Below are 27,612 nucleotides of genomic sequence, written 5' to 3' on the forward strand. Positions count from 1 at the left end.
TATCCGTCTAGCATACGACATTGCTTGTCTCTGCATACGCGGACGTGAGGTCATCTCGGAAATGAAATCCGAAATATAGATTAAAATTGTTGTGTTCCCGCCCGGGATCGAACCGGGGACCTTCTGCGTGTAAAGCAGACGTGATAACCGCTACACCACGGAAACGACGGTTCTTTTCATGTACCACCCGGAGACTCGTAATAGCAACAGTTTGTCTTCTGTGTTAGCAAGGGCATCGGCAACGAGCTCCCTCCGATTCGTGAAGTTCCTGTAGTAAAAGACGTCGATGGAAACAATCCAACCGCGACAGACAGGGAGAACGCTGGCTGAGCTGCAGCCCTACATGGTGAGACCATCAAAGGTGGCGTCATTCACATGCAGTGCGTTTTCGGAACGAATAGGCTCGTTGGTCTAGGGGTATGATTCCTGCTTCGGGTGCAGGAGGTCCCGGGTTCAAATCCCGGATGAGCCCTTGCGTTTTGTACAACGGTGCGGTAACAAATCGCATGGCGGCGGCTGTTTCGCGCATTTCCAGGCCTCCAAGTCAGCGCTAAAATCCGACAACCAGTTCTGAAACCGTTTCATGTTTCATTTGAGCCATGTGCACCCTGCTGATGGAACGTTTGAAGTTGATTTAAATGGTCACAGTAGAGATCGTAGCAAGTGTCTTGCTGAGTGCGACGAAAACGGGTTTCCGCCCGCAATCGAGCCGGGGACCTTCTGCGTGTTAGGCACGGCGCCTGGGCTCGGCGGCAGCTGCTGCTCTTTCCTTCCTTACGAGATACCGTCGATTCGCGCAGTCGTTATTGCAAAAGATGTCACCAAAGGCAATCGCTTCGTTAGCGGCACGGTGCCTGGGCTCGGCGGCAGCTCTACATGGAGGCACCAGCAGCCCAGCCAGGCCGCCGCCGGCACCGGCGCGCCACAGCCCAAGGAGTCGGCGGCCGCCCTGCAATGCCCCTGCCGTTGCATATTCCACCCGCCTCATATCCTCCCCATGTCTGACTCACTACCCCAAATGACACTGCAGTGGACGTGCTTATTACTATCGCTTTTGGAAGAACCAAGGCGCAGTATTCTAGTGTCGAACCGGTACTGCAAATTGGGATTAAGCAAAAATTTATTGTGTGGTCGAGCGACAGCTTCGGCTCGCTCTTCCTACATGATCGCTTCTTGTGCGGAATAATTCCTAGCTCGCCGATGGCTTCAGAGTTGGTCTTCTCGAAGTTTTGCTTTCGCACTGCATTCCGCAATCTTTTCGTTATGAGTTGTGTGCTTCGGTTTCCCGACTTTCTTGTGTTTAGTGCGTTTGGCTTCTCTTAACCCTTAGCCACCGCTTGCCGAAATTTCCACACTATCATCTGTCGATCTGCAGAGCTCGATGAAGGCATCGCGGCCGTTCCTGAGCTCGTGGAACGGTCGAATCTGTAGTTGTTTCCAGATCTCTCCCACACAACGGCCTCCCAGAAGCTTGGATTACAGAAGTACGCCACTACTCCCAGCCGGAGATTCACGATTGAAAGCAGAATGACATGAGCTACACGCAGCTCCGATTTTTTTTTTGTGTCTGACCTACTTTGAAAGACTTTGTAGTCGATTTACTTACTACTATCGCTGTTGGAAACCAGGTGATAACCGCACAGTATTCTAGAGACGATGAGGTAATGAAAATTTAGAATAAGTAAAACAGTATCAAAAGAAGTTGTGTGGTGGAGCAGCACATGCAATTCACGCTTCCTAGATATTCGTTACTGCATAGAATAATTCTTTTGTCTGCGGCGTCTTCAGTATCCGTCTTCTGGAAATTTTGCTTGCAGTATATTGTGCAATCTTTTCGTTATGAGTTGGTGCTTGGTTTCCCGATGTTCTTTTGTTTAGTGCATTCGCCTTCTCTTAACCCTGAGAAACCACATACCGAAACTGAGGCACTGCCGGCTGTTCATAAGCAGTGCTCGATGCAGTTATTTCGCTTTTTATTCGTTGCCTTTAATATTCTTCTCATCAGTGGTGAGTGCTGCCTGCAGAAAGCGTTTATCTTGCGAATTCACGTGAAAGTTTGTGTTCCCTGTGAGGCGCACTACTTGGGATTAACTTGACTGCTCCAGCCAGGTGGCTCGTTGGTCTAGGGGTATGATTCCTGCTTTGGGTGCAGGAGGTCCCGGGTTCAAATCCCGGACGAGCCCTAGCGTTTTGTGCAAACTGATCGCACGTCAGTGGCTGAGTCAGCGCAAAAAGCTCGCCGTCAATATCAAATGAACTTCTTATTCGATGTGAGCAATTGACACTCTGGTCCGAAGCGTTAAAAAAAAAAAAAATAAAAAAAAAAAGTGGCTGGGGTACCTGGCTCTCACCCAGGAGGCCGGGGTTCGATTCCCGGTACCGGAAATGCGCATTTTGTTGCTCCTCTTATGCGACTTGGCCCGACTTAGCTCGACTGACGCTTGCAGAAAACTACGTTAAGTACGATTCGTGGTAACAAGTGACGGCGAGAGCGATGCGACACCTGTCCACCTCTTATCGAGGCACCTAACTGTGGTCAACAAAGCTGGAGGACTGCAAGACATTGCCACGGGGGCTGAATGCAGCTAACCACACTGCTTAGTGTCCTAACAGCGGAGACAGGTTCAAAAAAAAAAAAAAAAAAAAAAAAATGGGTATAATTCCTGCTTAGGGTGCAGGAGGTCCCGGGTTCAAATCCCGGACGAGCCCTCGCGTTTTGTGCAAACTGATCGCACGTCAGTGGCTGAGTCAGCGCAAAAAGCTCGCCGTCAATATCAAACGAATTTCTTATTCGACGTGAGCAATTGACACTCTGGTCCGACGCGTGAAGGCGATTACGAAGGTTTCGGGTACAGGTGGTAGCAGATGCAATTTCCCAATCTAAAAACGAAAAAAAATTAAAAAAAAAAAAAAAAAAAAAAAAGGGGGTATGATTCCTGCTTTGGGTGCAGGAGGTCCCGGGTTCAAATCCCGGACGAGCCCTGCCATTTTGACCGTGCTGAAGAGTAGGTGGAACTCAGCCCCGGTTGCAGCTCCTCAATGAAGAGTAGACGCCTGTTATAGCACGTGGATATAACAAGAATGCGGCACCAGTAAAGTACGTAGGTGGAATTCGGTAGAAAAGCAGACGGTAATTTTGCATGCAACGGAAAACAAGGTTGTCTTTGCGGGATATGTGCACCGTGAGTGGAGATTCAGCTTAATTGTGCGACAGTCTACCCTCATCTTACTAGCGACGGCAACAACCAAGGGGTGGCATGTAAGATTGAGCGTGGCTAAGAGTTTCTCATTATTAGTTAGCATCACACTTTGACAGAGCTGTGACAAGGCGAGTAGGGTGAGCTCAGGAAAGCCAGTAGCAAGCGCACTTGAAGTAGCCCTGAAGAACCGGATTATAAATTTTGCCAGCCATAATGGAGCTAGGGGCGTTCTCAGTTACCAAATACCGGTGCAATAAGAGAGCAACAGTATTTGACCGTAAAATGACGCCCTATCCGTCTAGCATACGACATTGCTTGTCTCTGCATACGCGGACGTGAGGTCATCTCGGAAATGAAATCCGAAATATAGATTAAAATTGTTGTGTTCCCGCCCGGGATCGAACCGGGGACCTTCTGCGTGTAAAGCAGACGTGATAACCGCTACACCACGGAAACGACGGTTCTTTTCATGTACCACCCGGAGACTCGTAATAGCAACAGTTTGTCTTCTGTGTTAGCAAGGGCATCGGCAACGAGCTCCCTCCGATTCGTGAAGTTCCTGTAGTAAAAGACGTCGATGGAAACAATCCAACCGCGACAGACAGGGAGAACGCTGGCTGAGCTGCAGCCCTACATGGTGAGACCATCAAAGGTGGCGTCATTCACATGCAGTGCGTTTTCGGAACGAATAGGCTCGTTGGTCTAGGGGTATGATTCCTGCTTCGGGTGCAGGAGGTCCCGGGTTCAAATCCCGGATGAGCCCTTGCGTTTTGTACAACGGTGCGGTAACAAATCGCATGGCGGCGGCTGTTTCGCGCATTTCCAGGCCTCCAAGTCAGCGCTAAAATCCGACAACCAGTTCTGAAACCGTTTCATGTTTCATTTGAGCCATGTGCACCCTGCTGATGGAACGTTTGAAGTTGATTTAAATGGTCACAGTAGAGATCGTAGCAAGTGTCTTGCTGAGTGCGACGAAAACGGGTTTCCGCCCGCAATCGAGCCGGGGACCTTCTGCGTGTTAGGCACGGCGCCTGGGCTCGGCGGCAGCTGCTGCTCTTTCCTTCCTTACGAGATACCGTCGATTCGCGCAGTCGTTATTGCAAAAGATGTCACCAAAGGCAATCGCTTCGTTAGCGGCACGGTGCCTGGGCTCGGCGGCAGCTCTACATGGAGGCACCAGCAGCCCAGCCAGGCCGCCGCCGGCACCGGCGCGCCACAGCCCAAGGAGTCGGCGGCCGCCCTGCAATGCCCCTGCCGTTGCATATTCCACCCGCCTCATATCCTCCCCATGTCTGACTCACTACCCCAAATGACACTGCAGTGGACGTGCTTATTACTATCGCTTTTGGAAGAACCAAGGCGCAGTATTCTAGTGTCGAACCGGTACTGCAAATTGGGATTAAGCAAAAATTTATTGTGTGGTCGAGCGACAGCTTCGGCTCGCTCTTCCTACATGATCGCTTCTTGTGCGGAATAATTCCTAGCTCGCCGATGGCTTCAGAGTTGGTCTTCTCGAAGTTTTGCTTTCGCACTGCATTCCGCAATCTTTTCGTTATGAGTTGTGTGCTTCGGTTTCCCGACTTTCTTGTGTTTAGTGCGTTTGGCTTCTCTTAACCCTTAGCCACCGCTTGCCGAAATTTCCACACTATCATCTGTCGATCTGCAGAGCTCGATGAAGGCATCGCGGCCGTTCCTGAGCTCGTGGAACGGTCGAATCTGTAGTTGTTTCCAGATCTCTCCCACACAACGGCCTCCCAGAAGCTTGGATTACAGAAGTACGCCACTACTCCCAGCCGGAGATTCACGATTGAAAGCAGAATGACATGAGCTACACGCAGCTCCGATTTTTTTTTTGTGTCTGACCTACTTTGAAAGACTTTCTAGTCGATTTACTTACTACTATCGCTGTTGGAAACCAGGTGATAACCGCACAGTATTCTAGAGACGATGAGGTAATGAAAATTTAGAATAAGTAAAACAGTATCAAAAGAAGTTGTGTGGTGGAGCAGCACATGCAATTCACGCTTCCTAGATATTCGTTACTGCATAGAATAATTCTTTTGTCTGCGGCGTCTTCAGTATCCGTCTTCTGGAAATTTTGCTTGCAGTATATTGTGCAATCTTTTCGTTATGAGTTGGTGCTTGGTTTCCCGATGTTCTTTTGTTTAGTGCATTCGCCTTCTCTTAACCCTGAGAAACCACATACCGAAACTGAGGCACTGCCGGCTGTTCATAAGCAGTGCTCGATGCAGTTATTTCGCTTTTTATTCGTTGCCTTTAATATTCTTCTCATCAGTGGTGAGTGCTGCCTGCAGAAAGCGTTTATCTTGCGAATTCACGTGAAAGTTTGTGTTCCCTGTGAGGCGCACTACTTGGGATTAACTTGACTGCTCCAGCCAGGTGGCTCGTTGGTCTAGGGGTATGATTCCTGCTTTGGGTGCAGGAGGTCCCGGGTTCAAATCCCGGACGAGCCCTAGCGTTTTGTGCAAACTGATCGCACGTCAGTGGCTGAGTCAGCGCAAAAAGCTCGCCGTCAATATCAAATGAACTTCTTATTCGATGTGAGCAATTGACACTCTGGTCCGAAGCGTTAAAAAAAAAAAAAATAAAAAAAAAAAGTGGCTGGGGTACCTGGCTCTCACCCAGGAGGCCGGGGTTCGATTCCCGGTACCGGAAATGCGCATTTTGTTGCTCCTCTTATGCGACTTGGCCCGACTTAGCTCGACTGACGCTTGCAGAAAACTACGTTAAGTACGATTCGTGGTAACAAGTGACGGCGAGAGCGATGCGACACCTGTCCACCTCTTATCGAGGCACCTAACTGTGGTCAACAAAGCTGGAGGACTGCAAGACATTGCCACGGGGGCTGAATGCAGCTAACCACACTGCTTAGTGTCCTAACAGCGGAGACAGGTTCAAAAAAAAAAAAAAAAAAAAAAAAATGGGTATAATTCCTGCTTAGGGTGCAGGAGGTCCCGGGTTCAAATCCCGGACGAGCCCTCGCGTTTTGTGCAAACTGATCGCACGTCAGTGGCTGAGTCAGCGCAAAAAGCTCGCCGTCAATATCAAACGAATTTCTTATTCGACGTGAGCAATTGACACTCTGGTCCGACGCGTGAAGGCGATTACGAAGGTTTCGGGTACAGGTGGTAGCAGATGCAATTTCCCAATCTAAAAACGAAAAAAAATTAAAAAAAAAAAAAAAAAGGGGGTATGATTCCTGCTTTGGGTGCAGGAGGTCCCGGTTTCAAATCCCGGACGAGCCCTGCCATTTTGACCGTGCTGAAGAGTAGGTGGAACTCAGCCCCGGTTGCAGCTCCTCAATGAAGAGTAGACGCCTGTTATAGCACGTGGATATAACAAGAATGCGGCACCAGTAAAGTACGTAGGTGGAATTCGGTAGAAAAGCAGACGGTAATTTTGCATGCAACGGAAAACAAGGTTGTCTTTGCGGGATATGTGCACCGTGAGTGGAGATTCAGCTTAATTGTGCGACAGTCTACCCTCATCTTACTAGCGACGGCAACAACCAAGGGGTGGCATGTAAGATTGAGCGTGGCTAAGAGTTTCTCATTATTAGTTAGCATCACACTTTGACAGAGCTGTGACAAGGCGAGTAGGGTGAGCTCAGGAAAGCCAGTAGCAAGCGCACTTGAAGTAGCCCTGAAGAACCGGATTATAAATTTTGCCAGCCATAATGGAGCTAGGGGCGTTCTCAGTTACCAAATACCGGTGCAATAAGAGAGCAACAGTATTTGACCGTAAAATGACGCCCTATCCGTCTAGCATACGACATTGCTTGTCTCTGCATACGCGGACGTGAGGTCATCTCGGAAATGAAATCCGAAATATAGATTAAAATTGTTGTGTTCCCGCCCGGGATCGAACCGGGGACCTTCTGCGTGTAAAGCAGACGTGATAACCGCTACACCACGGAAACGACGGTTCTTTTCATGTACCACCCGGAGACTCGTAATAGCAACAGTTTGTCTTCTGTGTTAGCAAGGGCATCGGCAACGAGCTCCCTCCGATTCGTGAAGTTCCTGTAGTAAAAGACGTCGATGGAAACAATCCAACCGCGACAGACAGGGAGAACGCTGGCTGAGCTGCAGCCCTACATGGTGAGACCATCAAAGGTGGCGTCATTCACATGCAGTGCGTTTTCGGAACGAATAGGCTCGTTGGTCTAGGGGTATGATTCCTGCTTCGGGTGCAGGAGGTCCCGGGTTCAAATCCCGGACGAGCCCTTGCGTTTTGTACAACGGTGCGGTAACAAATCGCATGGCGGCGGCTGTTTCGCGCATTTCCAGGCCTCCAAGTCAGCGCTAAAATCCGACAACCAGTTCTGAAACCGTTTCATGTTTCATTTGAGCCATGTGCACCCTGCTGATGGAACGTTTGAAGTTGATTTAAATGGTCACAGTAGAGATCGTAGCAAGTGTCTTGCTGAGTGCGACGAAAACGGGTTTCCGCCCGCAATCGAGCCGGGGACCTTCTGCGTGTTAGGCACGGCGCCTGGGCTCGGCGGCAGCTGCTGCTCTTTCCTTCCTTACGAGATACCGTCGATTCGCGCAGTCGTTATTGCAAAAGATGTCACCAAAGGCAATCGCTTCGTTAGCGGCACGGTGCCTGGGCTCGGCGGCAGCTCTACATGGAGGCACCAGCAGCCCAGCCAGGCCGCCGCCGGCACCGGCGCGCCACAGCCCAAGGAGTCGGCGGCCGCCCTGCAATGCCCCTGCCGTTGCATATTCCACCCGCCTCATATCCTCCCCATGTCTGACTCACTACCCCAAATGACACTGCAGTGGACGTGCTTATTACTATCGCTTTTGGAAGAACCAAGGCGCAGTATTCTAGTGTCGAACCGGTACTGCAAATTGGGATTAAGCAAAAATTTATTGTGTGGTCGAGCGACAGCTTCGGCTCGCTCTTCCTACATGATCGCTTCTTGTGCGGAATAATTCCTAGCTCGCCGATGGCTTCAGAGTTGGTCTTCTCGAAGTTTTGCTTTCGCACTGCATTCCGCAATCTTTTCGTTATGAGTTGTGTGCTTCGGTTTCCCGACTTTCTTGTGTTTAGTGCGTTTGGCTTCTCTTAACCCTTAGCCACCGCTTGCCGAAATTTCCACACTATCATCTGTCGATCTGCAGAGCTCGATGAAGGCATCGCGGCCGTTCCTGAGCTCGTGGAACGGTCGAATCTGTAGTTGTTTCCAGATCTCTCCCACACAACGGCCTCCCAGAAGCTTGGATTACAGAAGTACGCCACTACTCCCAGCCGGAGATTCACGATTGAAAGCAGAATGACATGAGCTACACGCAGCTCCGATTTTTTTTTTGTGTCTGACCTACTTTGAAAGACTTTGTAGTCGATTTACTTACTACTATCGCTGTTGGAAACCAGGTGATAACCGCACAGTATTCTAGAGACGATGAGGTAATGAAAATTTAGAATAAGTAAAACAGTATCAAAAGATGTTGTGTGGTGGAGCAGCACATGCAATTCACGCTTCCTAGATATTCGTTACTGCATAGAATAATTCTTTTGTCTGCGGCGTCTTCAGTATCCGTCTTCTGGAAATTTTGCTTGCAGTATATTGTGCAATCTTTTCGTTATGAGTTGGTGCTTGGTTTCCCGATGTTCTTTTGTTTAGTGCATTCGCCTTCTCTTAACCCTGAGAAACCACATACCGAAACTGAGGCACTGCCGGCTGTTCATAAGCAGTGCTCGATGCAGTTATTTCGCTTTTTATTCGTTGCCTTTAATATTCTTCTCATCAGTGGTGAGTGCTGCCTGCAGAAAGCGTTTATCTTGCGAATTCACGTGAAAGTTTGTGTTCCCTGTGAGGCGCACTACTTGGGATTAACTTGACTGCTCCAGCCAGGTGGCTCGTTGGTCTAGGGGTATGATTCCTGCTTTGGGTGCAGGAGGTCCCGGGTTCAAATCCCGGACGAGCCCTAGCGTTTTGTGCAAACTGATCGCACGTCAGTGGCTGAGTCAGCGCAAAAAGCTCGCCGTCAATATCAAATGAACTTCTTATTCGATGTGAGCAATTGACACTCTGGTCCGACGCGTTAAAAAAAAAAAAATAAAAAAAAAAAAAGTGGCTGGGGTACCTGGCTCTCACCCAGGAGGCCGGGGTTCGATTCCCGGTACCGGAAATGCGCATTTTGTTGCTCCTCTTATGCGACTTGGCCCGACTTAGCTCGACTGACGCTACGCTGACGCTTGCAGAAAACTACGTTAAGTACGATTCGTGGTAACAAGTGACGGCGAGAGCGATGCGACACCTGTCCACCTCTTATCGAGGCACCTAACTGTGGTCAACAAAGCTGGAGGACTGCAAGACATTGCCACGGGGGCTGAATGCAGCTAACCACACTGCTTAGTGTCCTAACAGCGGAGACAGGTTCAAAAAAAAAAAAAAAAAAAAAAAAATGGGTATAATTCCTGCTTAGGGTGCAGGAGGTCCCGGGTTCAAATCCCGGACGAGCCCTCGCGTTTTGTGCAAACTGATCGCACGTCAGTGGCTGAGTCAGCGCAAAAAGCTCGCCGTCAATATCAAACGAATTTCTTATTCGACGTGAGCAATTGACACTCTGGTCCGACGCGTGAAGGCGATTACGAAGGTTTCGGGTACAGGTGGTAGCAGATGCAATTTCCCAATCTAAAAACGAAAAAAAATTAAAAAAAAAAAAAAAAAAAAAAAAAAGGGGGTATGATTCCTGCTTTGGGTGCAGGAGGTCCCGGGTTCAAATCCCGGACGAGCCCTGCCATTTTGACCGTGCTGAAGAGTAGGTGGAACTCAGCCCCGGTTGCAGCTCCTCAATGAAGAGTAGACGCCTGTTATAGCACGTGGATATAACAAGAATGCGGCACCAGTAAAGTACGTAGGTGGAATTCGGTAGAAAAGCAGACGGTAATTTTGCATGCAACGGAAAACAAGGTTGTCTTTGCGGGATATGTGCACCGTGAGTGGAGATTCAGCTTAATTGTGCGACAGTCTACCCTCATCTTACTAGCGACGGCAACAACCAAGGGGTGGCATGTAAGATTGAGCGTGGCTAAGAGTTTCTCATTATTAGTTAGCATCACACTTTGACAGAGCTGTGACAAGGCGAGTAGGGTGAGCTCAGGAAAGCCAGTAGCAAGCGCACTTGAAGTAGCCCTGAAGAACCGGATTATAAATTTTGCCAGCCATAATGGAGCTAGGGGCGTTCTCAGTTACCAAATACCGGTGCAATAAGAGAGCAACAGTATTTGACCGTAAAATGACGCCCTATCCGTCTAGCATACGACATTGCTTGTCTCTGCATACGCGGACGTGAGGTCATCTCGGAAATGAAATCCGAAATATAGATTAAAATTGTTGTGTTCCCGCCCGGGATCGAACCGGGGACCTTCTGCGTGTAAAGCAGACGTGATAACCGCTACACCACGGAAACGACGGTTCTTTTCATGTACCACCCGGAGACTCGTAATAGCAACAGTTTGTCTTCTGTGTTAGCAAGGGCATCGGCAACGAGCTCCCTCCGATTCGTGAAGTTCCTGTAGTAAAAGACGTCGATGGAAACAATCCAACCGCGACAGACAGGGAGAACGCTGGCTGAGCTGCAGCCCTACATGGTGAGACCATCAAAGGTGGCGTCATTCACATGCAGTGCGTTTTCGGAACGAATAGGCTCGTTGGTCTAGGGGTATGATTCCTGCTTCGGGTGCAGGAGGTCCCGGGTTCAAATCCCGGACGAGCCCTTGCGTTTTGTACAACGGTGCGGTAACAAATCGCATGGCGGCGGCTGTTTCGCGCATTTCCAGGCCTCCAAGTCAGCGCTAAAATCCGACAACCAGTTCTGAAACCGTTTCATGTTTCATTTGAGCCATGTGCACCCTGCTGATGGAACGTTTGAAGTTGATTTAAATGGTCACAGTAGAGATCGTAGCAAGTGTCTTGCTGAGTGCGACGAAAACGGGTTTCCGCCCGCAATCGAGCCGGGGACCTTCTGCGTGTTAGGCACGGCGCCTGGGCTCGGCGGCAGCTGCTGCTCTTTCCTTCCTTACGAGATACCGTCGATTCGCGCAGTCGTTATTGCAAAAGATGTCACCAAAGGCAATCGCTTCGTTAGCGGCACGGTGCCTGGGCTCGGCGGCAGCTCTACATGGAGGCACCAGCAGCCCAGCCAGGCCGCCGCCGGCACCGGCGCGCCACAGCCCAAGGAGTCGGCGGCCGCCCTGCAATGCCCCTGCCGTTGCATATTCCACCCGCCTCATATCCTCCCCATGTCTGACTCACTACCCCAAATGACACTGCAGTGGACGTGCTTATTACTATCGCTTTTGGAAGAACCAAGGCGCAGTATTCTAGTGTCGAACCGGTACTGCAAATTGGGATTAAGCAAAAATTTATTGTGTGGTCGAGCGACAGCTTCGGCTCGCTCTTCCTACATGATCGCTTCTTGTGCGGAATAATTCCTAGCTCGCCGATGGCTTCAGAGTTGGTCTTCTCGAAGTTTTGCTTTCGCACTGCATTCCGCAATCTTTTCGTTATGAGTTGTGTGCTTCGGTTTCCCGACTTTCTTGTGTTTAGTGCGTTTGGCTTCTCTTAACCCTTAGCCACCGCTTGCCGAAATTTCCACACTATCATCTGTCGATCTGCAGAGCTCGATGAAGGCATCGCGGCCGTTCCTGAGCTCGTGGAACGGTCGAATCTGTAGTTGTTTCCAGATCTCTCCCACACAACGGCCTCCCAGAAGCTTGGATTACAGAAGTACGCCACTACTCCCAGCCGGAGATTCACGATTGAAAGCAGAATGACATGAGCTACACGCAGCTCCGATTTTTTTTTTGTGTCTGACCTACTTTGAAAGACTTTCTAGTCGATTTACTTACTACTATCGCTGTTGGAAACCAGGTGATAACCGCACAGTATTCTAGAGACGATGAGGTAATGAAAATTTAGAATAAGTAAAACAGTATCAAAAGAAGTTGTGTGGTGGAGCAGCACATGCAATTCACGCTTCCTAGATATTCGTTACTGCATAGAATAATTCTTTTGTCTGCGGCGTCTTCAGTATCCGTCTTCTGGAAATTTTGCTTGCAGTATATTGTGCAATCTTTTCGTTATGAGTTGGTGCTTGGTTTCCCGATGTTCTTTTGTTTAGTGCATTCGCCTTCTCTTAACCCTGAGAAACCACATACCGAAACTGAGGCACTGCCGGCTGTTCATAAGCAGTGCTCGATGCAGTTATTTCGCTTTTTATTCGTTGCCTTTAATATTCTTCTCATCAGTGGTGAGTGCTGCCTGCAGAAAGCGTTTATCTTGCGAATTCACGTGAAAGTTTGTGTTCCCTGTGAGGCGCACTACTTGGGATTAACTTGACTGCTCCAGCCAGGTGGCTCGTTGGTCTAGGGGTATGATTCCTGCTTTGGGTGCAGGAGGTCCCGGGTTCAAATCCCGGACGAGCCCTAGCGTTTTGTGCAAACTGATCGCACGTCAGTGGCTGAGTCAGCGCAAAAAGCTCGCCGTCAATATCAAATGAACTTCTTATTCGATGTGAGCAATTGACACTCTGGTCCGAAGCGTTAAAAAAAAAAAAAATAAAAAAAAAAAAGTGGCTGGGGTACCTGGCTCTCACCCAGGAGGCCGGGGTTCGATTCCCGGTACCGGAAATGCGCATTTTGTTGCTCCTCTTATGCGACTTGGCCCGACTTAGCTCGACTGACGCTTGCAGAAAACTACGTTAAGTACGATTCGTGGTAACAAGTGACGGCGAGAGCGATGCGACACCTGTCCACCTCTTATCGAGGCACCTAACTGTGGTCAACAAAGCTGGAGGACTGCAAGACATTGCCACGGGGGCTGAATGCAGCTAACCACACTGCTTAGTGTCCTAACAGCGGAGACAGGTTCAAAAAAAAAAAAAAAAAAAAAAAAATGGGTATAATTCCTGCTTAGGGTGCAGGAGGTCCCGGGTTCAAATCCCGGACGAGCCCTCGCGTTTTGTGCAAACTGATCGCACGTCAGTGGCTGAGTCAGCGCAAAAAGCTCGCCGTCAATATCAAACGAATTTCTTATTCGACGTGAGCAATTGACACTCTGGTCCGACGCGTGAAGGCGATTACGAAGGTTTCGGGTACAGGTGGTAGCAGATGCAATTTCCCAATCTAAAAACGAAAAAAAATTAAAAAAAAAAAAAAAAAAAAAAAGGGGGTATGATTCCTGCTTTGGGTGCAGGAGGTCCCGGTTTCAAATCCCGGACGAGCCCTGCCATTTTGACCGTGCTGAAGAGTAGGTGGAACTCAGCCCCGGTTGCAGCTCCTCAATGAAGAGTAGACGCCTGTTATAGCACGTGGATATAACAAGAATGCGGCACCAGTAAAGTACGTAGGTGGAATTCGGTAGAAAAGCAGACGGTAATTTTGCATGCAACGGAAAACAAGGTTGTCTTTGCGGGATATGTGCACCGTGAGTGGAGATTCAGCTTAATTGTGCGACAGTCTACCCTCATCTTACTAGCGACGGCAACAACCAAGGGGTGGCATGTAAGATTGAGCGTGGCTAAGAGTTTCTCATTATTAGTTAGCATCACACTTTGACAGAGCTGTGACAAGGCGAGTAGGGTGAGCTCAGGAAAGCCAGTAGCAAGCGCACTTGAAGTAGCCCTGAAGAACCGGATTATAAATTTTGCCAGCCATAATGGAGCTAGGGGCGTTCTCAGTTACCAAATACCGGTGCAATAAGAGAGCAACAGTATTTGACCGTAAAATGACGCCCTATCCGTCTAGCATACGACATTGCTTGTCTCTGCATACGCGGACGTGAGGTCATCTCGGAAATGAAATCCGAAATATAGATTAAAATTGTTGTGTTCCCGCCCGGGATCGAACCGGGGACCTTCTGCGTGTAAAGCAGACGTGATAACCGCTACACCACGGAAACGACGGTTCTTTTCATGTACCACCCGGAGACTCGTAATAGCAACAGTTTGTCTTCTGTGTTAGCAAGGGCATCGGCAACGAGCTCCCTCCGATTCGTGAAGTTCCTGTAGTAAAAGACGTCGATGGAAACAATCCAACCGCGACAGACAGGGAGAACGCTGGCTGAGCTGCAGCCCTACATGGTGAGACCATCAAAGGTGGCGTCATTCACATGCAGTGCGTTTTCGGAACGAATAGGCTCGTTGGTCTAGGGGTATGATTCCTGCTTCGGGTGCAGGAGGTCCCGGGTTCAAATCCCGGACGAGCCCTTGCGTTTTGTACAACGGTGCGGTAACAAATCGCATGGCGGCGGCTGTTTCGCGCATTTCCAGGCCTCCAAGTCAGCGCTAAAATCCGACAACCAGTTCTGAAACCGTTTCATGTTTCATTTGAGCCATGTGCACCCTGCTGATGGAACGTTTGAAGTTGATTTAAATGGTCACAGTAGAGATCGTAGCAAGTGTCTTGCTGAGTGCGACGAAAACGGGTTTCCGCCCGCAATCGAGCCGGGGACCTTCTGCGTGTTAGGCACGGCGCCTGGGCTCGGCGGCAGCTGCTGCTCTTTCCTTCCTTACGAGATACCGTCGATTCGCGCAGTCGTTATTGCAAAAGATGTCACCAAAGGCAATCGCTTCGTTAGCGGCACGGTGCCTGGGCTCGGCGGCAGCTCTACATGGAGGCACCAGCAGCCCAGCCAGGCCGCCGCCGGCACCGGCGCGCCACAGCCCAAGGAGTCGGCGGCCGCCCTGCAATGCCCCTGCCGTTGCATATTCCACCCGCCTCATATCCTCCCCATGTCTGACTCACTACCCCAAATGACACTGCAGTGGACGTGCTTATTACTATCGCTTTTGGAAGAACCAAGGCGCAGTATTCTAGTGTCGAACCGGTACTGCAAATTGGGATTAAGCGAAAATTTATTGTGTGGTCGAGCGACAGCTTCGGCTCGCTCTTCCTACATGATCGCTTCTTGTGCGGAATAATTCCTAGCTCGCCGATGGCTTCAGAGTTGGTCTTCTCGAAGTTTTGCTTTCGCACTGCATTCCGCAATCTTTTCGTTATGAGTTGTGTGCTTCGGTTTCCCGACTTTCTTGTGTTTAGTGCGTTTGGCTTCTCTTAACCCTTAGCCACCGCTTGCCGAAATTTCCACACTATCATCTGTCGATCTGCAGAGCTCGATGAAGGCATCGCGGCCGTTCCTGAGCTCGTGGAACGGTCGAATCTGTAGTTGTTTCCAGATCTCTCCCACACAACGGCCTCCCAGAAGCTTGGATTACAGAAGTACGCCACTACTCCCAGCCGGAGATTCACGATTGAAAGCAGAATGACATGAGCTACACGCAGCTCCGATTTTTTTTTTGTGTCTGACCTACTTTGAAAGACTTTGTAGTCGATTTACTTACTACTATCGCTGTTGGAAACCAGGTGATAACCGCACAGTATTCTAGAGACGATGAGGTAATGAAAATTTAGAATAAGTAAAACAGTATCAAAAGAAGTTGTGTGGTGGAGCAGCACATGCAATTCACGCTTCCTAGATATTCGTTACTGCATAGAATAATTCTTTTGTCTGCGGCGTCTTCAGTATCCGTCTTCTGGAAATTTTGCTTGCAGTATATTGTGCAATCTTTTCGTTATGAGTTGGTGCTTGGTTTCCCGATGTTCTTTTGTTTAGTGCATTCGCCTTCTCTTAACCCTGAGAAACCACATACCGAAACTGAGGCACTGCCGGCTGTTCATAAGCAGTGCTCGATGCAGTTATTTCGCTTTTTATTCGTTGCCTTTAATATTCTTCTCATCAGTGGTGAGTGCTGCCTGCAGAAAGCGTTTATCTTGCGAATTCACGTGAAAGTTTGTGTTCCCTGTGAGGCGCACTACTTGGGATTAACTTGACTGCTCCAGCCAGGTGGCTCGTTGGTCTAGGGGTATGATTCCTGCTTTGGGTGCAGGAGGTCCCGGGTTCAAATCCCGGACGAGCCCTAGCGTTTTGTGCAAACTGATCGCACGTCAGTGGCTGAGTCAGCGCAAAAAGCTCGCCGTCAATATCAAATGAACTTCTTATTCGATGTGAGCAATTGACACTCTGGTCCGACGCGTTAAAAAAAAAAAAATAAAAAAAAAAAAGTGGCTGGGGTACCTGGCTCTCACCCAGGAGGCCGGGGTTCGATTCCCGGTACCGGAAATGCGCATTTTGTTGCTCCTCTTATGCGACTTGGCCCGACTTAGCTCGACTGACGCTTGCAGAAAACTACGTTAAGTACGATTCGTGGTAACAAGTGACGGCGAGAGCGATGCGACACCTGTCCACCTCTTATCGAGGCACCTAACTGTGGTCAACAAAGCTGGAGGACTGCAAGACATTGCCACGGGGGCTGAATGCAGCTAACCACACTGCTTAGTGTCCTAACAGCGGAGACAGGTTCAAAAAAAAAAAAAAAAAAAAAAAAAAATGGGTATAATTCCTGCTTAGGGTGCAGGAGGTCCCGGGTTCAAATCCCGGACGAGCCCTCGCGTTTTGTGCAAACTGATCGCACGTCAGTGGCTGAGTCAGCGCAAAAAGCTCGCCGTCAATATCAAACGAATTTCTTATTCGACGTGAGCAATTGACACTCTGGTCCGACGCGTGAAGGCGATTACGAAGGTTTCGGGTACAGGTGGTAGCAGATGCAATTTCCCAATCTAAAAACGAAAAAAAATTAAAAAAAAAAAAAAAAAAAAAGGGGGTATGATTCCTGCTTTGGGTGCAGGAGGTCCCGGTTTCAAATCCCGGACGAGCCCTGCCATTTTGACCGTGCTGAAGAGTAGGTGGAACTCAGCCCCGGTTGCAGCTCCTCAATGAAGAGTAGACGCCTGTTATAGCACGTGGATATAACAAGAATGCGGCACCAGTAAAGTACGTAGGTGGAATTCGGTAGAAAAGCAGACGGTAATTTTGCATGCAACGGAAAACAAGGTTGTCTTTGCGGGATATGTGCACCGTGAGTGGAGATTCAGCTTAATTGTGCGACAGTCTACCCTCATCTTACTAGCGACGGCAACAACCAAGGGGTGGCATGTAAGATTGAGCGTGGCTAAGAGTTTCTCATTATTAGTTAGCATCACACTTTGACAGAGCTGTGACAAGGCGAGTAGGGTGAGCTCAGGAAAGCCAGTAGCAAGCGCACTTGAAGTAGCCCTGAAGAACCGGATTATAAATTTTGCCAGCCATAATGGAGCTAGGGGCGTTCTCAGTTACCAAATACCGGTGCAATAAGAGAGCAACAGTATTTGACCGTAAAATGACGCCCTATCCGTCTAGCATACGACATTGCTTGTCTCTGCATACGCGGACGTGAGGTCATCTCGGAAATGAAATCCGAAATATAGATTAAAATTGTTGTGTTCCCGCCCGGGATCGAACCGGGGACCTTCTGCGTGTAAAGCAGACGTGATAACCGCTACACCACGGAAACGACGGTTCTTTTCATGTACCACCCGGAGACTCGTAATAGCAACAGTTTGTCTTCTGTGTTAGCAAGGGCATCGGCAACGAGCTCCCTCCGATTCGTGAAGTTCCTGTAGTAAAAGACGTCGATGGAAACAATCCAACCGCGACAGACAGGGAGAACGCTGGCTGAGCTGCAGCCCTACATGGTGAGACCATCAAAGGTGGCGTCATTCACATGCAGTGCGTTTTCGGAACGAATAGGCTCGTTGGTCTAGGGGTATGATTCCTGCTTCGGGTGCAGGAGGTCCCGGGTTCAAATCCCGGACGAGCCCTTGCGTTTTGTACAACGGTGCGGTAACAAATCGCATGGCGGCGGCTGTTTCGCGCATTTCCAGGCCTCCAAGTCAGCGCTAAAATCCGACAACCAGTTCTGAAACCGTTTCATGTTTCATTTGAGCCATGTGCACCCTGCTGATGGAACGTTTGAAGTTGATTTAAATGGTCACAGTAGAGATCGTAGCAAGTGTCTTGCTGAGTGCGACGAAAACGGGTTTCCGCCCGCAATCGAGCCGGGGACCTTCTGCGTGTTAGGCACGGCGCCTGGGCTCGGCGGCAGCTGCTGCTCTTTCCTTCCTTACGAGATACCGTCGATTCGCGCAGTCGTTATTGCAAAAGATGTCACCAAAGGCAATCGCTTCGTTAGCGGCACGGTGCCTGGGCTCGGCGGCAGCTCTACATGGAGGCACCAGCAGCCCAGCCAGGCCGCCGCCGGCACCGGCGCGCCACAGCCCAAGGAGTCGGCGGCCGCCCTGCAATGCCCCTGCCGTTGCATATTCCACCCGCCTCATATCCTCCCCATGTCTGACTCACTACCCCAAATGACACTGCAGTGGACGTGCTTATTACTATCGCTTTTGGAAGAACCAAGGCGCAGTATTCTAGTGTCGAACCGGTACTGCAAATTGGGATTAAGCAAAAATTTATTGTGTGGTCGAGCGACAGCTTCGGCTCGCTCTTCCTACATGATCGCTTCTTGTGCGGAATAATTCCTAGCTCGCCGATGGCTTCAGAGTTGGTCTTCTCGAAGTTTTGCTTTCGCACTGCATTCCGCAATCTTTTCGTTATGAGTTGTGTGCTTCGGTTTCCCGACTTTCTTGTGTTTAGTGCGTTTGGCTTCTCTTAACCCTTAGCCACCGCTTGCCGAAATTTCCACACTATCATCTGTCGATCTGCAGAGCTCGATGAAGGCATCGCGGCCGTTCCTGAGCTCGTGGAACGGTCGAATCTGTAGTTGTTTCCAGATCTCTCCCACACAACGGCCTCCCAGAAGCTTGGATTACAGAAGTACGCCACTACTCCCAGCCGGAGATTCACGATTGAAAGCAGAATGACATGAGCTACACGCAGCTCCGATTTTTTTTTTGTGTCTGACCTACTTTGAAAGACTTTGTAGTCGATTTACTTACTACTATCGCTGTTGGAAACCAGGTGATAACCGCACAGTATTCTAGAGACGATGAGGTAATGAAAATTTAGAATAAGTAAAACAGTATCAAAAGAAGTTGTGTGGTGGAGCAGCACATGCAATTCACGCTTCCTAGATATTCGTTACTGCATAGAATAATTCTTTTGTCTGCGGCGTCTTCAGTATCCGTCTTCTGGAAATTTTGCTTGCAGTATATTGTGCAATCTTTTCGTTATGAGTTGGTGCTTGGTTTCCCGATGTTCTTTTGTTTAGTGCATTCGCCTTCTCTTAACCCTGAGAAACCACATACCGAAACTGAGGCACTGCCGGCTGTTCATAAGCAGTGCTCGATGCAGTTATTTCGCTTTTTATTCGTTGCCTTTAATATTCTTCTCATCAGTGGTGAGTGCTGCCTGCAGAAAGCGTTTATCTTGCGAATTCACGTGAAAGTTTGTGTTCCCTGTGAGGCGCACTACTTGGGATTAACTTGACTGCTCCAGCCAGGTGGCTCGTTGGTCTAGGGGTATGATTCCTGCTTTGGGTGCAGGAGGTCCCGGGTTCAAATCCCGGACGAGCCCTAGCGTTTTGTGCAAACTGATCGCACGTCAGTGGCTGAGTCAGCGCAAAAAGCTCGCCGTCAATATCAAATGAACTTCTTATTCGATGTGAGCAATTGACACTCTGGTCCGACGCGTTAAAAAAAAAAAAAATAAAAAAAAAAAAGTGGCTGGGGTACCTGGCTCTCACCCAGGAGGCCGGGGTTCGATTCCCGGTACCGGAAATGCGCATTTTGTTGCTCCTCTTATGCGACTTGGCCCGACTTGGCTCGACTGACGCTTGCAGAAAACTACGTTAAGTACGATTCGTGGTAACAAGTGACGGCGAGAGCGATGCGACACCTGTCCACCTCTTATCGAGGCACCTAACTGTGGTCAACAAAGCTGGAGGACTGCAAGACATTGCCACGGGGGCTGAATGCAGCTAACCACACTGCTTAGTGTCCTAACAGCGGAGACAGGTTCAAAAAAAAAAAAAAAAAAAAAAAAATGGGTATAATTCCTGCTTAGGGTGCAGGAGGTCCCGGGTTCAAATCCCGGACGAGCCCTCGCGTTTTGTGCAAACTGATCGCACGTCAGTGGCTGAGTCAGCGCAAAAAGCTCGCCGTCAATATCAAACGAATTTCTTATTCGACGTGAGCAATTGACACTCTGGTCCGACGCGTGAAGGCGATTACGAAGGTTTCGGGTACAGGTGGTAGCAGATGCAATTTCCCAATCTAAAAACGAAAAAAAATTAAAAAAAAAAAAAAAAAGGGGGTATGATTCCTGCTTTGGGTGCAGGAGGTCCCGGTTTCAAATCCCGGACGAGCCCTGCCATTTTGACCGTGCTGAAGAGTAGGTGGAACTCAGCCCCGGTTGCAGCTCCTCAATGAAGAGTAGACGCCTGTTATAGCACGTGGATATAACAAGAATGCGGCACCAGTAAAGTACGTAGGTGGAATTCGGTAGAAAAGCAGACGGTAATTTTGCATGCAACGGAAAACAAGGTTGTCTTTGCGGGATATGTGCACCGTGAGTGGAGATTCAGCTTAATTGTGCGACAGTCTACCCTCATCTTACTAGCGACGGCAACAACCAAGGGGTGGCATGTAAGATTGAGCGTGGCTAAGAGTTTCTCATTATTAGTTAGCATCACACTTTGACAGAGCTGTGACAAGGCGAGTAGGGTGAGCTCAGGAAAGCCAGTAGCAAGCGCACTTGAAGTAGCCCTGAAGAACCGGATTATAAATTTTGCCAGCCATAATGGAGCTAGGGGCGTTCTCAGTTACCAAATACCGGTGCAATAAGAGAGCAACAGTATTTGACCGTAAAATGACGCCCTATCCGTCTAGCATACGACATTGCTTGTCTCTGCATACGCGGACGTGAGGTCATCTCGGAAATGAAATCCGAAATATAGATTAAAATTGTTGTGTTCCCGCCCGGGATCGAACCGGGGACCTTCTGCGTGTAAAGCAGACGTGATAACCGCTACACCACGGAAACGACGGTTCTTTTCATGTATCACCCGGGGACTCGTAATAGCAACAGTTTGTCTTCTGTGTTAGCAAGGGCATCGGCAACGAGCTCCCTCCGATTCGTGAAGTTCCTGTAGTAAAAGACGTCGATGGAAACAATCCAACCGCGACAGACAGGGAGAACGCTGGCTGAGCTGCAGCCCTACATGGTGAGACCATCAAAGGTGGCGTCATTCACATGCAGTGCGTTTTCGGAACGAATAGGCTCGTTGGTCTAGGGGTATGATTCCTGCTTCGGGTGCAGGAGGTCCCGGGTTCAAATCCCGGACGAGCCCTTGCGTTTTGTACAACGGTGCGGTAACAAATCGCATGGCGGCGGCTGTTTCGCGCATTTCCAGGCCTCCAAGTCAGCGCTAAAATCCGACAACCAGTTCTGAAACCGTTTCATGTTTCATTTGAGCCATGTGCACCCTGCTGATGGAACGTTTGAAGTTGATTTAAATGGTCACAGTAGAGATCGTAGCAAGTGTCTTGCTGAGTGCGACGAAAACGGGTTTCCGCCCGCAATCGAGCCGGGGACCTTCTGCGTGTTAGGCACGGCGCCTGGGCTCGGCGGCAGCTGCTGCTCTTTCCTTCCTTACGAGATACCGTCGATTCGCGCAGTCGTTATTGCAAAAGATGTCACCAAAGGCAATCGCTTCGTTAGCGGCACGGTGCCTGGGCTCGGCGGCAGCTCTACATGGAGGCACCAGCAGCCCAGCCAGGCCGCCGCCGGCACCGGCGCGCCACAGCCCAAGGAGTCGGCGGCCGCCCTGCAATGCCCCTGCCGTTGCATATTCCACCCGCCTCATATCCTCCCCATGTCTGACTCACTACCCCAAATGACACTGCAGTGGACGTGCTTATTACTATCGCTTTTGGAAGAACCAAGGCGCAGTATTCTAGTGTCGAACCGGTACTGCAAATTGGGATTAAGCAAAAATTTATTGTGTGGTCGAGCGACAGCTTCGGCTCGCTCTTCCTACATGATCGCTTCTTGTGCGGAATAATTCCTAGCTCGCCGATGGCTTCAGAGTTGGTCTTCTCGAAGTTTTGCTTTCGCACTGCATTCCGCAATCTTTTCGTTATGAGTTGTGTGCTTCGGTTTCCCGACTTTCTTGTGTTTAGTGCGTTTGGCTTCTCTTAACCCTTAGCCACCGCTTGCCGAAATTTCCACACTATCATCTGTCGATCTGCAGAGCTCGATGAAGGCATCGCGGCCGTTCCTGAGCTCGTGGAACGGTCGAATCTGTAGTTGTTTCCAGATCTCTCCCACACAACGGCCTCCCAGAAGCTTGGATTACAGAAGTACGCCACTACTCCCAGCCGGAGATTCACGATTGAAAGCAGAATGACATGAGCTACACGCAGCTCCGATTTTTTTTTTGTGTCTGACCTACTTTGAAAGACTTTGTAGTCGATTTACTTACTACTATCGCTGTTGGAAACCAGGTGATAACCGCACAGTATTCTAGAGACGATGAGGTAATGAAAATTTAGAATAAGTAAAACAGTATCAAAAGAAGTTGTGTGGTGGAGCAGCACATGCAATTCACGCTTCCTAGATATTCGTTACTGCATAGAATAATTCTTTTGTCTGCGGCGTCTTCAGTATCCGTCTTCTGGAAATTTTGCTTGCAGTATATTGTGCAATCTTTTCGTTATGAGTTGGTGCTTGGTTTCCCGATGTTCTTTTGTTTAGTGCATTCGCCTTCTCTTAACCCTGAGAAACCACATACCGAAACTGAGGCACTGCCGGCTGTTCATAAGCAGTGCTCGATGCAGTTATTTCGCTTTTTATTCGTTGCCTTTAATATTCTTCTCATCAGTGGTGAGTGCTGCCTGCAGAAAGCGTTTATCTTGCGAATTCACGTGAAAGTTTGTGTTCCCTGTGAGGCGCACTACTTGGGATTAACTTGACTGCTCCAGCCAGGTGGCTCGTTGGTCTAGGGGTATGATTCCTGCTTTGGGTGCAGGAGGTCCCGGGTTCAAATCCCGGACGAGCCCTAGCGTTTTGTGCAAACTGATCGCACGTCAGTGGCTGAGTCAGCGCAAAAAGCTCGCCGTCAATATCAAATGAACTTCTTATTCGATGTGAGCAATTGACACTCTGGTCCGACGCGTTAAAAAAAAAAAAAATAAAAAAAAAAAAAGTGGCTGGGGTACCTGGCTCTCACCCAGGAGGCCGGGGTTCGATTCCCGGTACCGGAAATGCGCATTTTGTTGCTCCTCTTATGCGACTTGGCCCGACTTAGCTCGACTGACGCTTGCAGAAAACTACGTTAAGTACGATTCGTGGTAACAAGTGACGGCGAGAGCGATGCGACACCTGTCCACCTCTTATCGAGGCACCTAACTGTGGTCAACAAAGCTGGAGGACTGCAAGACATTGCCACGGGGGCTGAATGCAGCTAACCACACTGCTTAGTGTCCTAACAGCGGAGACAGGTTCAAAAAAAAAAAAAAAAAAAAAAAATGGGTATAATTCCTGCTTAGGGTGCAGGAGGTCCCGGGTTCAAATCCCGGACGAGCCCTCGCGTTTTGTGCAAACTGATCGCACGTCAGTGGCTGAGTCAGCGCAAAAAGCTCGCCGTCAATATCAAACGAATTTCTTATTCGACGTGAGCAATTGACACTCTGGTCCGACGCGTGAAGGCGATTACGAAGGTTTCGGGTACAGGTGGTAGCAGATGCAATTTCCCAATCTAAAAACGAAAAAAAATAAAAAAAAATAAAAAAAAAGGGGGTATGATTCCTGCTTTGGGTGCAGGAGGTCCCGGGTTCAAATCCCGGACGAGCCCTGCCATTTTGACCGTGCTGAAGAGTAGGTGGAACTCAGCCCCGGTTGCAGCTCCTCAATGAAGAGTAGACGCCTGTTATAGCACGTGGATATAACAAGAATGCGGCACCAGTAAAGTACGTAGGTGGAATTCGGTAGAAAAGCAGACGGTAATTTTGCATGCAACGGAAAACAAGGTTGTCTTTGCGGGATATGTGCACCGTGAGTGGAGATTCAGCTTAATTGTGCGACAGTCTACCCTCATCTTACTAGCGACGGCAACAACCAAGGGGTGGCATGTAAGATTGAGCGTGGCTAAGAGTTTCTCATTATTAGTTAGCATCACACTTTGACAGAGCTGTGACAAGGCGAGTAGGGTGAGCTCAGGAAAGCCAGTAGCAAGCGCACTTGAAGTAGCCCTGAAGAACCGGATTATAAATTTTGCCAGCCATAATGGAGCTAGGGGCGTTCTCAGTTACCAAATACCGGTGCAATAAGAGAGCAACAGTATTTGACCGTAAAATGACGCCCTATCCGTCTAGCATACGACATTGCTTGTCTCTGCATACGCGGACGTGAGGTCATCTCGGAAATGAAATCCGAAATATAGATTAAAATTGTTGTGTTCCCGCCCGGGATCGAACCGGGGACCTTCTGCGTGTAAAGCAGACGTGATAACCGCTACACCACGGAAACGACGGTTCTTTTCATGTACCACCCGGAGACTCGTAATAGCAACAGTTTGTCTTCTGTGTTAGCAAGGGCATCGGCTACGAGCTCCCTCCGATTCGTGAAGTTCCTGTAGTAAAAGACGTCGATGGAAACAATCCAACCGCGACAGACAGGGAGAACGCTGGCTGAGCTGCAGCCCTACATGGTGAGACCATCAAAGGTGGCGTCATTCACATGCAGTGCGTTTTCGGAACGAATAGGCTCGTTGGTCTAGGGGTATGATTCCTGCTTCGGGTGCAGGAGGTCCCGGGTTCAAATCCCGGACGAGCCCTTGCGTTTTGTACAACGGTGCGGTAACAAATCGCATGGCGGCGGCTGTTTCGCGCATTTCCAGGCCTCCAAGTCAGCGCTAAAATCCGACAACCAGTTCTGAAACCGTTTCATGTTTCATTTGAGCCATGTGCACCCTGCTGATGGAACGTTTGAAGTTGATTTAAATGGTCACAGTAGAGATCGTAGCAAGTGTCTTGCTGAGTGCGACGAAAACGGGTTTCCGCCCGCAATCGAGCCGGGGACCTTCTGCGTGTTAGGCACGGCGCCTGGGCTCGGCGGCAGCTGCTGCTCTTTCCTTCCTTACGAGATACCGTCGATTCGCGCAGTCGTTATTGCAAAAGATGTCACCAAAGGCAATCGCTTCGTTAGCGGCACGGTGCCTGGGCTCGGCGGCAGCTCTACATGGAGGCACCAGCAGCCCAGCCAGGCCGCCGCCGGCACCGGCGCGCCACAGCCCAAGGAGTCGGCGGCCGCCCTGCAATGCCCCTGCCGTTGCATATTCCACCCGCCTCATATCCTCCCCATGTCTGACTCACTACCCCAAATGACACTGCAGTGGACGTGCTTATTACTATCGCTTTTGGAAGAACCAAGGCGCAGTATTCTAGTGTCGAACCGGTACTGCAAATTGGGATTAAGCAAAAATTTATTGTGTGGTCGAGCGACAGCTTCGGCTCGCTCTTCCTACATGATCGCTTCTTGTGCGGAATAATTCCTAGCTCGCCGATGGCTTCAGAGTTGGTCTTCTCGAAGTTTTGCTTTCGCACTGCATTCCGCAATCTTTTCGTTATGAGTTGTGTGCTTCGGTTTCCCGACTTTCTTGTGTTTAGTGCGTTTGGCTTCTCTTAACCCTTAGCCACCGCTTGCCGAAATTTCCACACTATCATCTGTCGATCTGCAGAGCTCGATGAAGGCATCGCGGCCGTTCCTGAGCTCGTGGAACGGTCGAATCTGTAGTTGTTTCCAGATCTCTCCCACACAACGGCCTCCCAGAAGCTTGGATTACAGAAGTACGCCACTACTCCCAGCCGGAGATTCACGATTGAAAGCAGAATGACATGAGCTACACGCAGCTCCGATTTTTTTTTTGTGTCTGACCTACTTTGAAAGACTTTGTAGTCGATTTACTTACTACTATCGCTGTTGGAAACCAGGTGATAACCGCACAGTATTCTAGAGACGATGAGGTAATGAAAATTTAGAATAAGTAAAACAGTATCAAAAGAAGTTGTGTGGTGGAGCAGCACATGCAATTCACGCTTCCTAGATATTCGTTACTGCATAGAATAATTCTTTTGTCTGCGGCGTCTTCAGTATCCGTCTTCTGGAAATTTTGCTTGCAGTATATTGTGCAATCTTTTCGTTATGAGTTGGTGCTTGGTTTCCCGATGTTCTTTTGTTTAGTGCATTCGCCTTCTCTTAACCCTGAGAAACCACATACCGAAACTGAGGCACTGCCGGCTGTTCATAAGCAGTGCTCGATGCAGTTATTTCGCTTTTTATTCGTTGCCTTTAATATTCTTCTCATCAGTGGTGAGTGCTGCCTGCAGAAAGCGTTTATCTTGCGAATTCACGTGAAAGTTTGTGTTCCCTGTGAGGCGCACTACTTGGGATTAACTTGACTGCTCCAGCCAGGTGGCTCGTTGGTCTAGGGGTATGATTCCTGCTTTGGGTGCAGGAGGTCCCGGGTTCAAATCCCGGACGAGCCCTAGCGTTTTGTGCAAACTGATCGCACGTCAGTGGCTGAGTCAGCGCAAAAAGCTCGCCGTCAATATCAAATGAACTTCTTATTCGATGTGAGCAATTGACACTCTGGTCCGACGCGTTAAAAAAAAAAAATAAAAAAAAAAAGTGGCTGGGGTACCTGGCTCTCACCCAGGAGGCCGGGGTTCGATTCCCGGTACCGGAAATGCGCATTTTGTTGCTCCTCTTATGCGACTTGGCCCGACTTAGCTCGACTGACGCTACGCTGACGCTTGCAGAAAACTACGTTAAGTACGATTCGTGGTAACAAGTGACGGCGAGAGCGATGCGACACCTGTCCACCTCTTATCGAGGCACCTAACTGTGGTCAACAAAGCTGGAGGACTGCAAGACATTGCCACGGGGGCTGAATGCAGCTAACCACACTGCTTAGTGTCCTAACAGCGGAGACAGGTTCAAAAAAAAAAAAAAAAAAAAAAAAAAATGGGTATAATTCCTGCTTAGGGTGCAGGAGGTCCCGGGTTCAAATCCCGGACGAGCCCTCGCGTTTTGTGCAAACTGATCGCACGTCAGTGGCTGAGTCAGCGCAAAAAGCTCGCCGTCAATATCAAACGAATTTCTTATTCGACGTGAGCAATTGACACTCTGGTCCGACGCGTGAAGGCGATTACGAAGGTTTCGGGTACAGGTGGTAGCAGATGCAATTTCCCAATCTAAAAACGAAAAAAAATTAAAAAAAAAAAAAAAAAAAAGGGGGTATGATTCCTGCTTTGGGTGCAGGAGGTCCCGGGTTCAAATCCCGGACGAGCCCTGCCATTTTGACCGTGCTGAAGAGTAGGTGGAACTCAGCCCCGGTTGCAGCTCCTCAATGAAGAGTAGACGCCTGTTATAGCACGTGGATATAACAAGAATGCGGCACCAGTAAAGTACGTAGGTGGAATTCGGTAGAAAGGCAGACGGTAATTTTGCATGCAACGGAAAACAAGGTTGTCTTTGCGGGAT

The 27,612-nt window shown here is 49.4% G+C and overlaps 24 non-coding genes across 24 annotated transcripts; 16 read left to right on the forward strand and 8 right to left on the reverse strand.

Annotated features, from left to right (window-relative positions):
- Nucleotides 1-92: 92 nt before the first annotated feature.
- Nucleotides 93-165, reverse strand: Trnav-uac. The gene has a single exon. It is a non-coding gene; the product is annotated as a tRNA-Val (tRNA).
- Nucleotides 166-400: 235 nt separating this feature from the next.
- Nucleotides 401-472, forward strand: Trnap-cgg. Its single transcript has one exon. It is a non-coding gene; the product is annotated as a tRNA-Pro (tRNA).
- Nucleotides 473-2,111: 1,639 nt separating this feature from the next.
- Nucleotides 2,112-2,183, forward strand: Trnap-ugg. The gene has a single exon. It is a non-coding gene; the product is annotated as a tRNA-Pro (tRNA).
- Nucleotides 2,184-3,583: 1,400 nt separating this feature from the next.
- On the reverse strand, nt 3,584-3,656 carry Trnav-uac. The gene has a single exon. It is a non-coding gene; the product is annotated as a tRNA-Val (tRNA).
- A 235-nt stretch (nt 3,657-3,891) lies between these two features.
- Trnap-cgg lies at nt 3,892-3,963 on the forward strand. The gene has a single exon. It is a non-coding gene; the product is annotated as a tRNA-Pro (tRNA).
- A 1,639-nt stretch (nt 3,964-5,602) lies between these two features.
- On the forward strand, nt 5,603-5,674 carry Trnap-ugg. Its single transcript has one exon. It is a non-coding gene; the product is annotated as a tRNA-Pro (tRNA).
- A 1,393-nt stretch (nt 5,675-7,067) lies between these two features.
- Trnav-uac lies at nt 7,068-7,140 on the reverse strand. Its single transcript has one exon. It is a non-coding gene; the product is annotated as a tRNA-Val (tRNA).
- A 235-nt stretch (nt 7,141-7,375) lies between these two features.
- Trnap-cgg lies at nt 7,376-7,447 on the forward strand. Its single transcript has one exon. It is a non-coding gene; the product is annotated as a tRNA-Pro (tRNA).
- Nucleotides 7,448-9,086: 1,639 nt separating this feature from the next.
- Trnap-ugg lies at nt 9,087-9,158 on the forward strand. The gene has a single exon. It is a non-coding gene; the product is annotated as a tRNA-Pro (tRNA).
- A 1,414-nt stretch (nt 9,159-10,572) lies between these two features.
- On the reverse strand, nt 10,573-10,645 carry Trnav-uac. Its single transcript has one exon. It is a non-coding gene; the product is annotated as a tRNA-Val (tRNA).
- A 235-nt stretch (nt 10,646-10,880) lies between these two features.
- Trnap-cgg lies at nt 10,881-10,952 on the forward strand. Its single transcript has one exon. It is a non-coding gene; the product is annotated as a tRNA-Pro (tRNA).
- A 1,639-nt stretch (nt 10,953-12,591) lies between these two features.
- Trnap-ugg lies at nt 12,592-12,663 on the forward strand. The gene has a single exon. It is a non-coding gene; the product is annotated as a tRNA-Pro (tRNA).
- Nucleotides 12,664-14,063: 1,400 nt separating this feature from the next.
- On the reverse strand, nt 14,064-14,136 carry Trnav-uac. The gene has a single exon. It is a non-coding gene; the product is annotated as a tRNA-Val (tRNA).
- Nucleotides 14,137-14,371: 235 nt separating this feature from the next.
- On the forward strand, nt 14,372-14,443 carry Trnap-cgg. Its single transcript has one exon. It is a non-coding gene; the product is annotated as a tRNA-Pro (tRNA).
- A 1,639-nt stretch (nt 14,444-16,082) lies between these two features.
- Nucleotides 16,083-16,154, forward strand: Trnap-ugg. Its single transcript has one exon. It is a non-coding gene; the product is annotated as a tRNA-Pro (tRNA).
- A 1,399-nt stretch (nt 16,155-17,553) lies between these two features.
- Trnav-uac lies at nt 17,554-17,626 on the reverse strand. Its single transcript has one exon. It is a non-coding gene; the product is annotated as a tRNA-Val (tRNA).
- Nucleotides 17,627-17,861: 235 nt separating this feature from the next.
- On the forward strand, nt 17,862-17,933 carry Trnap-cgg. The gene has a single exon. It is a non-coding gene; the product is annotated as a tRNA-Pro (tRNA).
- A 1,639-nt stretch (nt 17,934-19,572) lies between these two features.
- Trnap-ugg lies at nt 19,573-19,644 on the forward strand. The gene has a single exon. It is a non-coding gene; the product is annotated as a tRNA-Pro (tRNA).
- A 1,394-nt stretch (nt 19,645-21,038) lies between these two features.
- Trnav-uac lies at nt 21,039-21,111 on the reverse strand. Its single transcript has one exon. It is a non-coding gene; the product is annotated as a tRNA-Val (tRNA).
- Nucleotides 21,112-21,346: 235 nt separating this feature from the next.
- Trnap-cgg lies at nt 21,347-21,418 on the forward strand. Its single transcript has one exon. It is a non-coding gene; the product is annotated as a tRNA-Pro (tRNA).
- Nucleotides 21,419-23,057: 1,639 nt separating this feature from the next.
- Trnap-ugg lies at nt 23,058-23,129 on the forward strand. The gene has a single exon. It is a non-coding gene; the product is annotated as a tRNA-Pro (tRNA).
- Nucleotides 23,130-24,524: 1,395 nt separating this feature from the next.
- Trnav-uac lies at nt 24,525-24,597 on the reverse strand. The gene has a single exon. It is a non-coding gene; the product is annotated as a tRNA-Val (tRNA).
- A 235-nt stretch (nt 24,598-24,832) lies between these two features.
- Nucleotides 24,833-24,904, forward strand: Trnap-cgg. Its single transcript has one exon. It is a non-coding gene; the product is annotated as a tRNA-Pro (tRNA).
- A 1,639-nt stretch (nt 24,905-26,543) lies between these two features.
- Trnap-ugg lies at nt 26,544-26,615 on the forward strand. The gene has a single exon. It is a non-coding gene; the product is annotated as a tRNA-Pro (tRNA).
- Nucleotides 26,616-27,612: the final 997 nt, after the last annotated feature.

Source organism: Schistocerca piceifrons, unplaced genomic scaffold, assembly GCF_021461385.2.
Source record: "Schistocerca piceifrons isolate TAMUIC-IGC-003096 unplaced genomic scaffold, iqSchPice1.1 HiC_scaffold_528, whole genome shotgun sequence".
NCBI lineage: Eukaryota > Metazoa > Arthropoda > Insecta > Orthoptera > Acrididae > Schistocerca > Schistocerca piceifrons.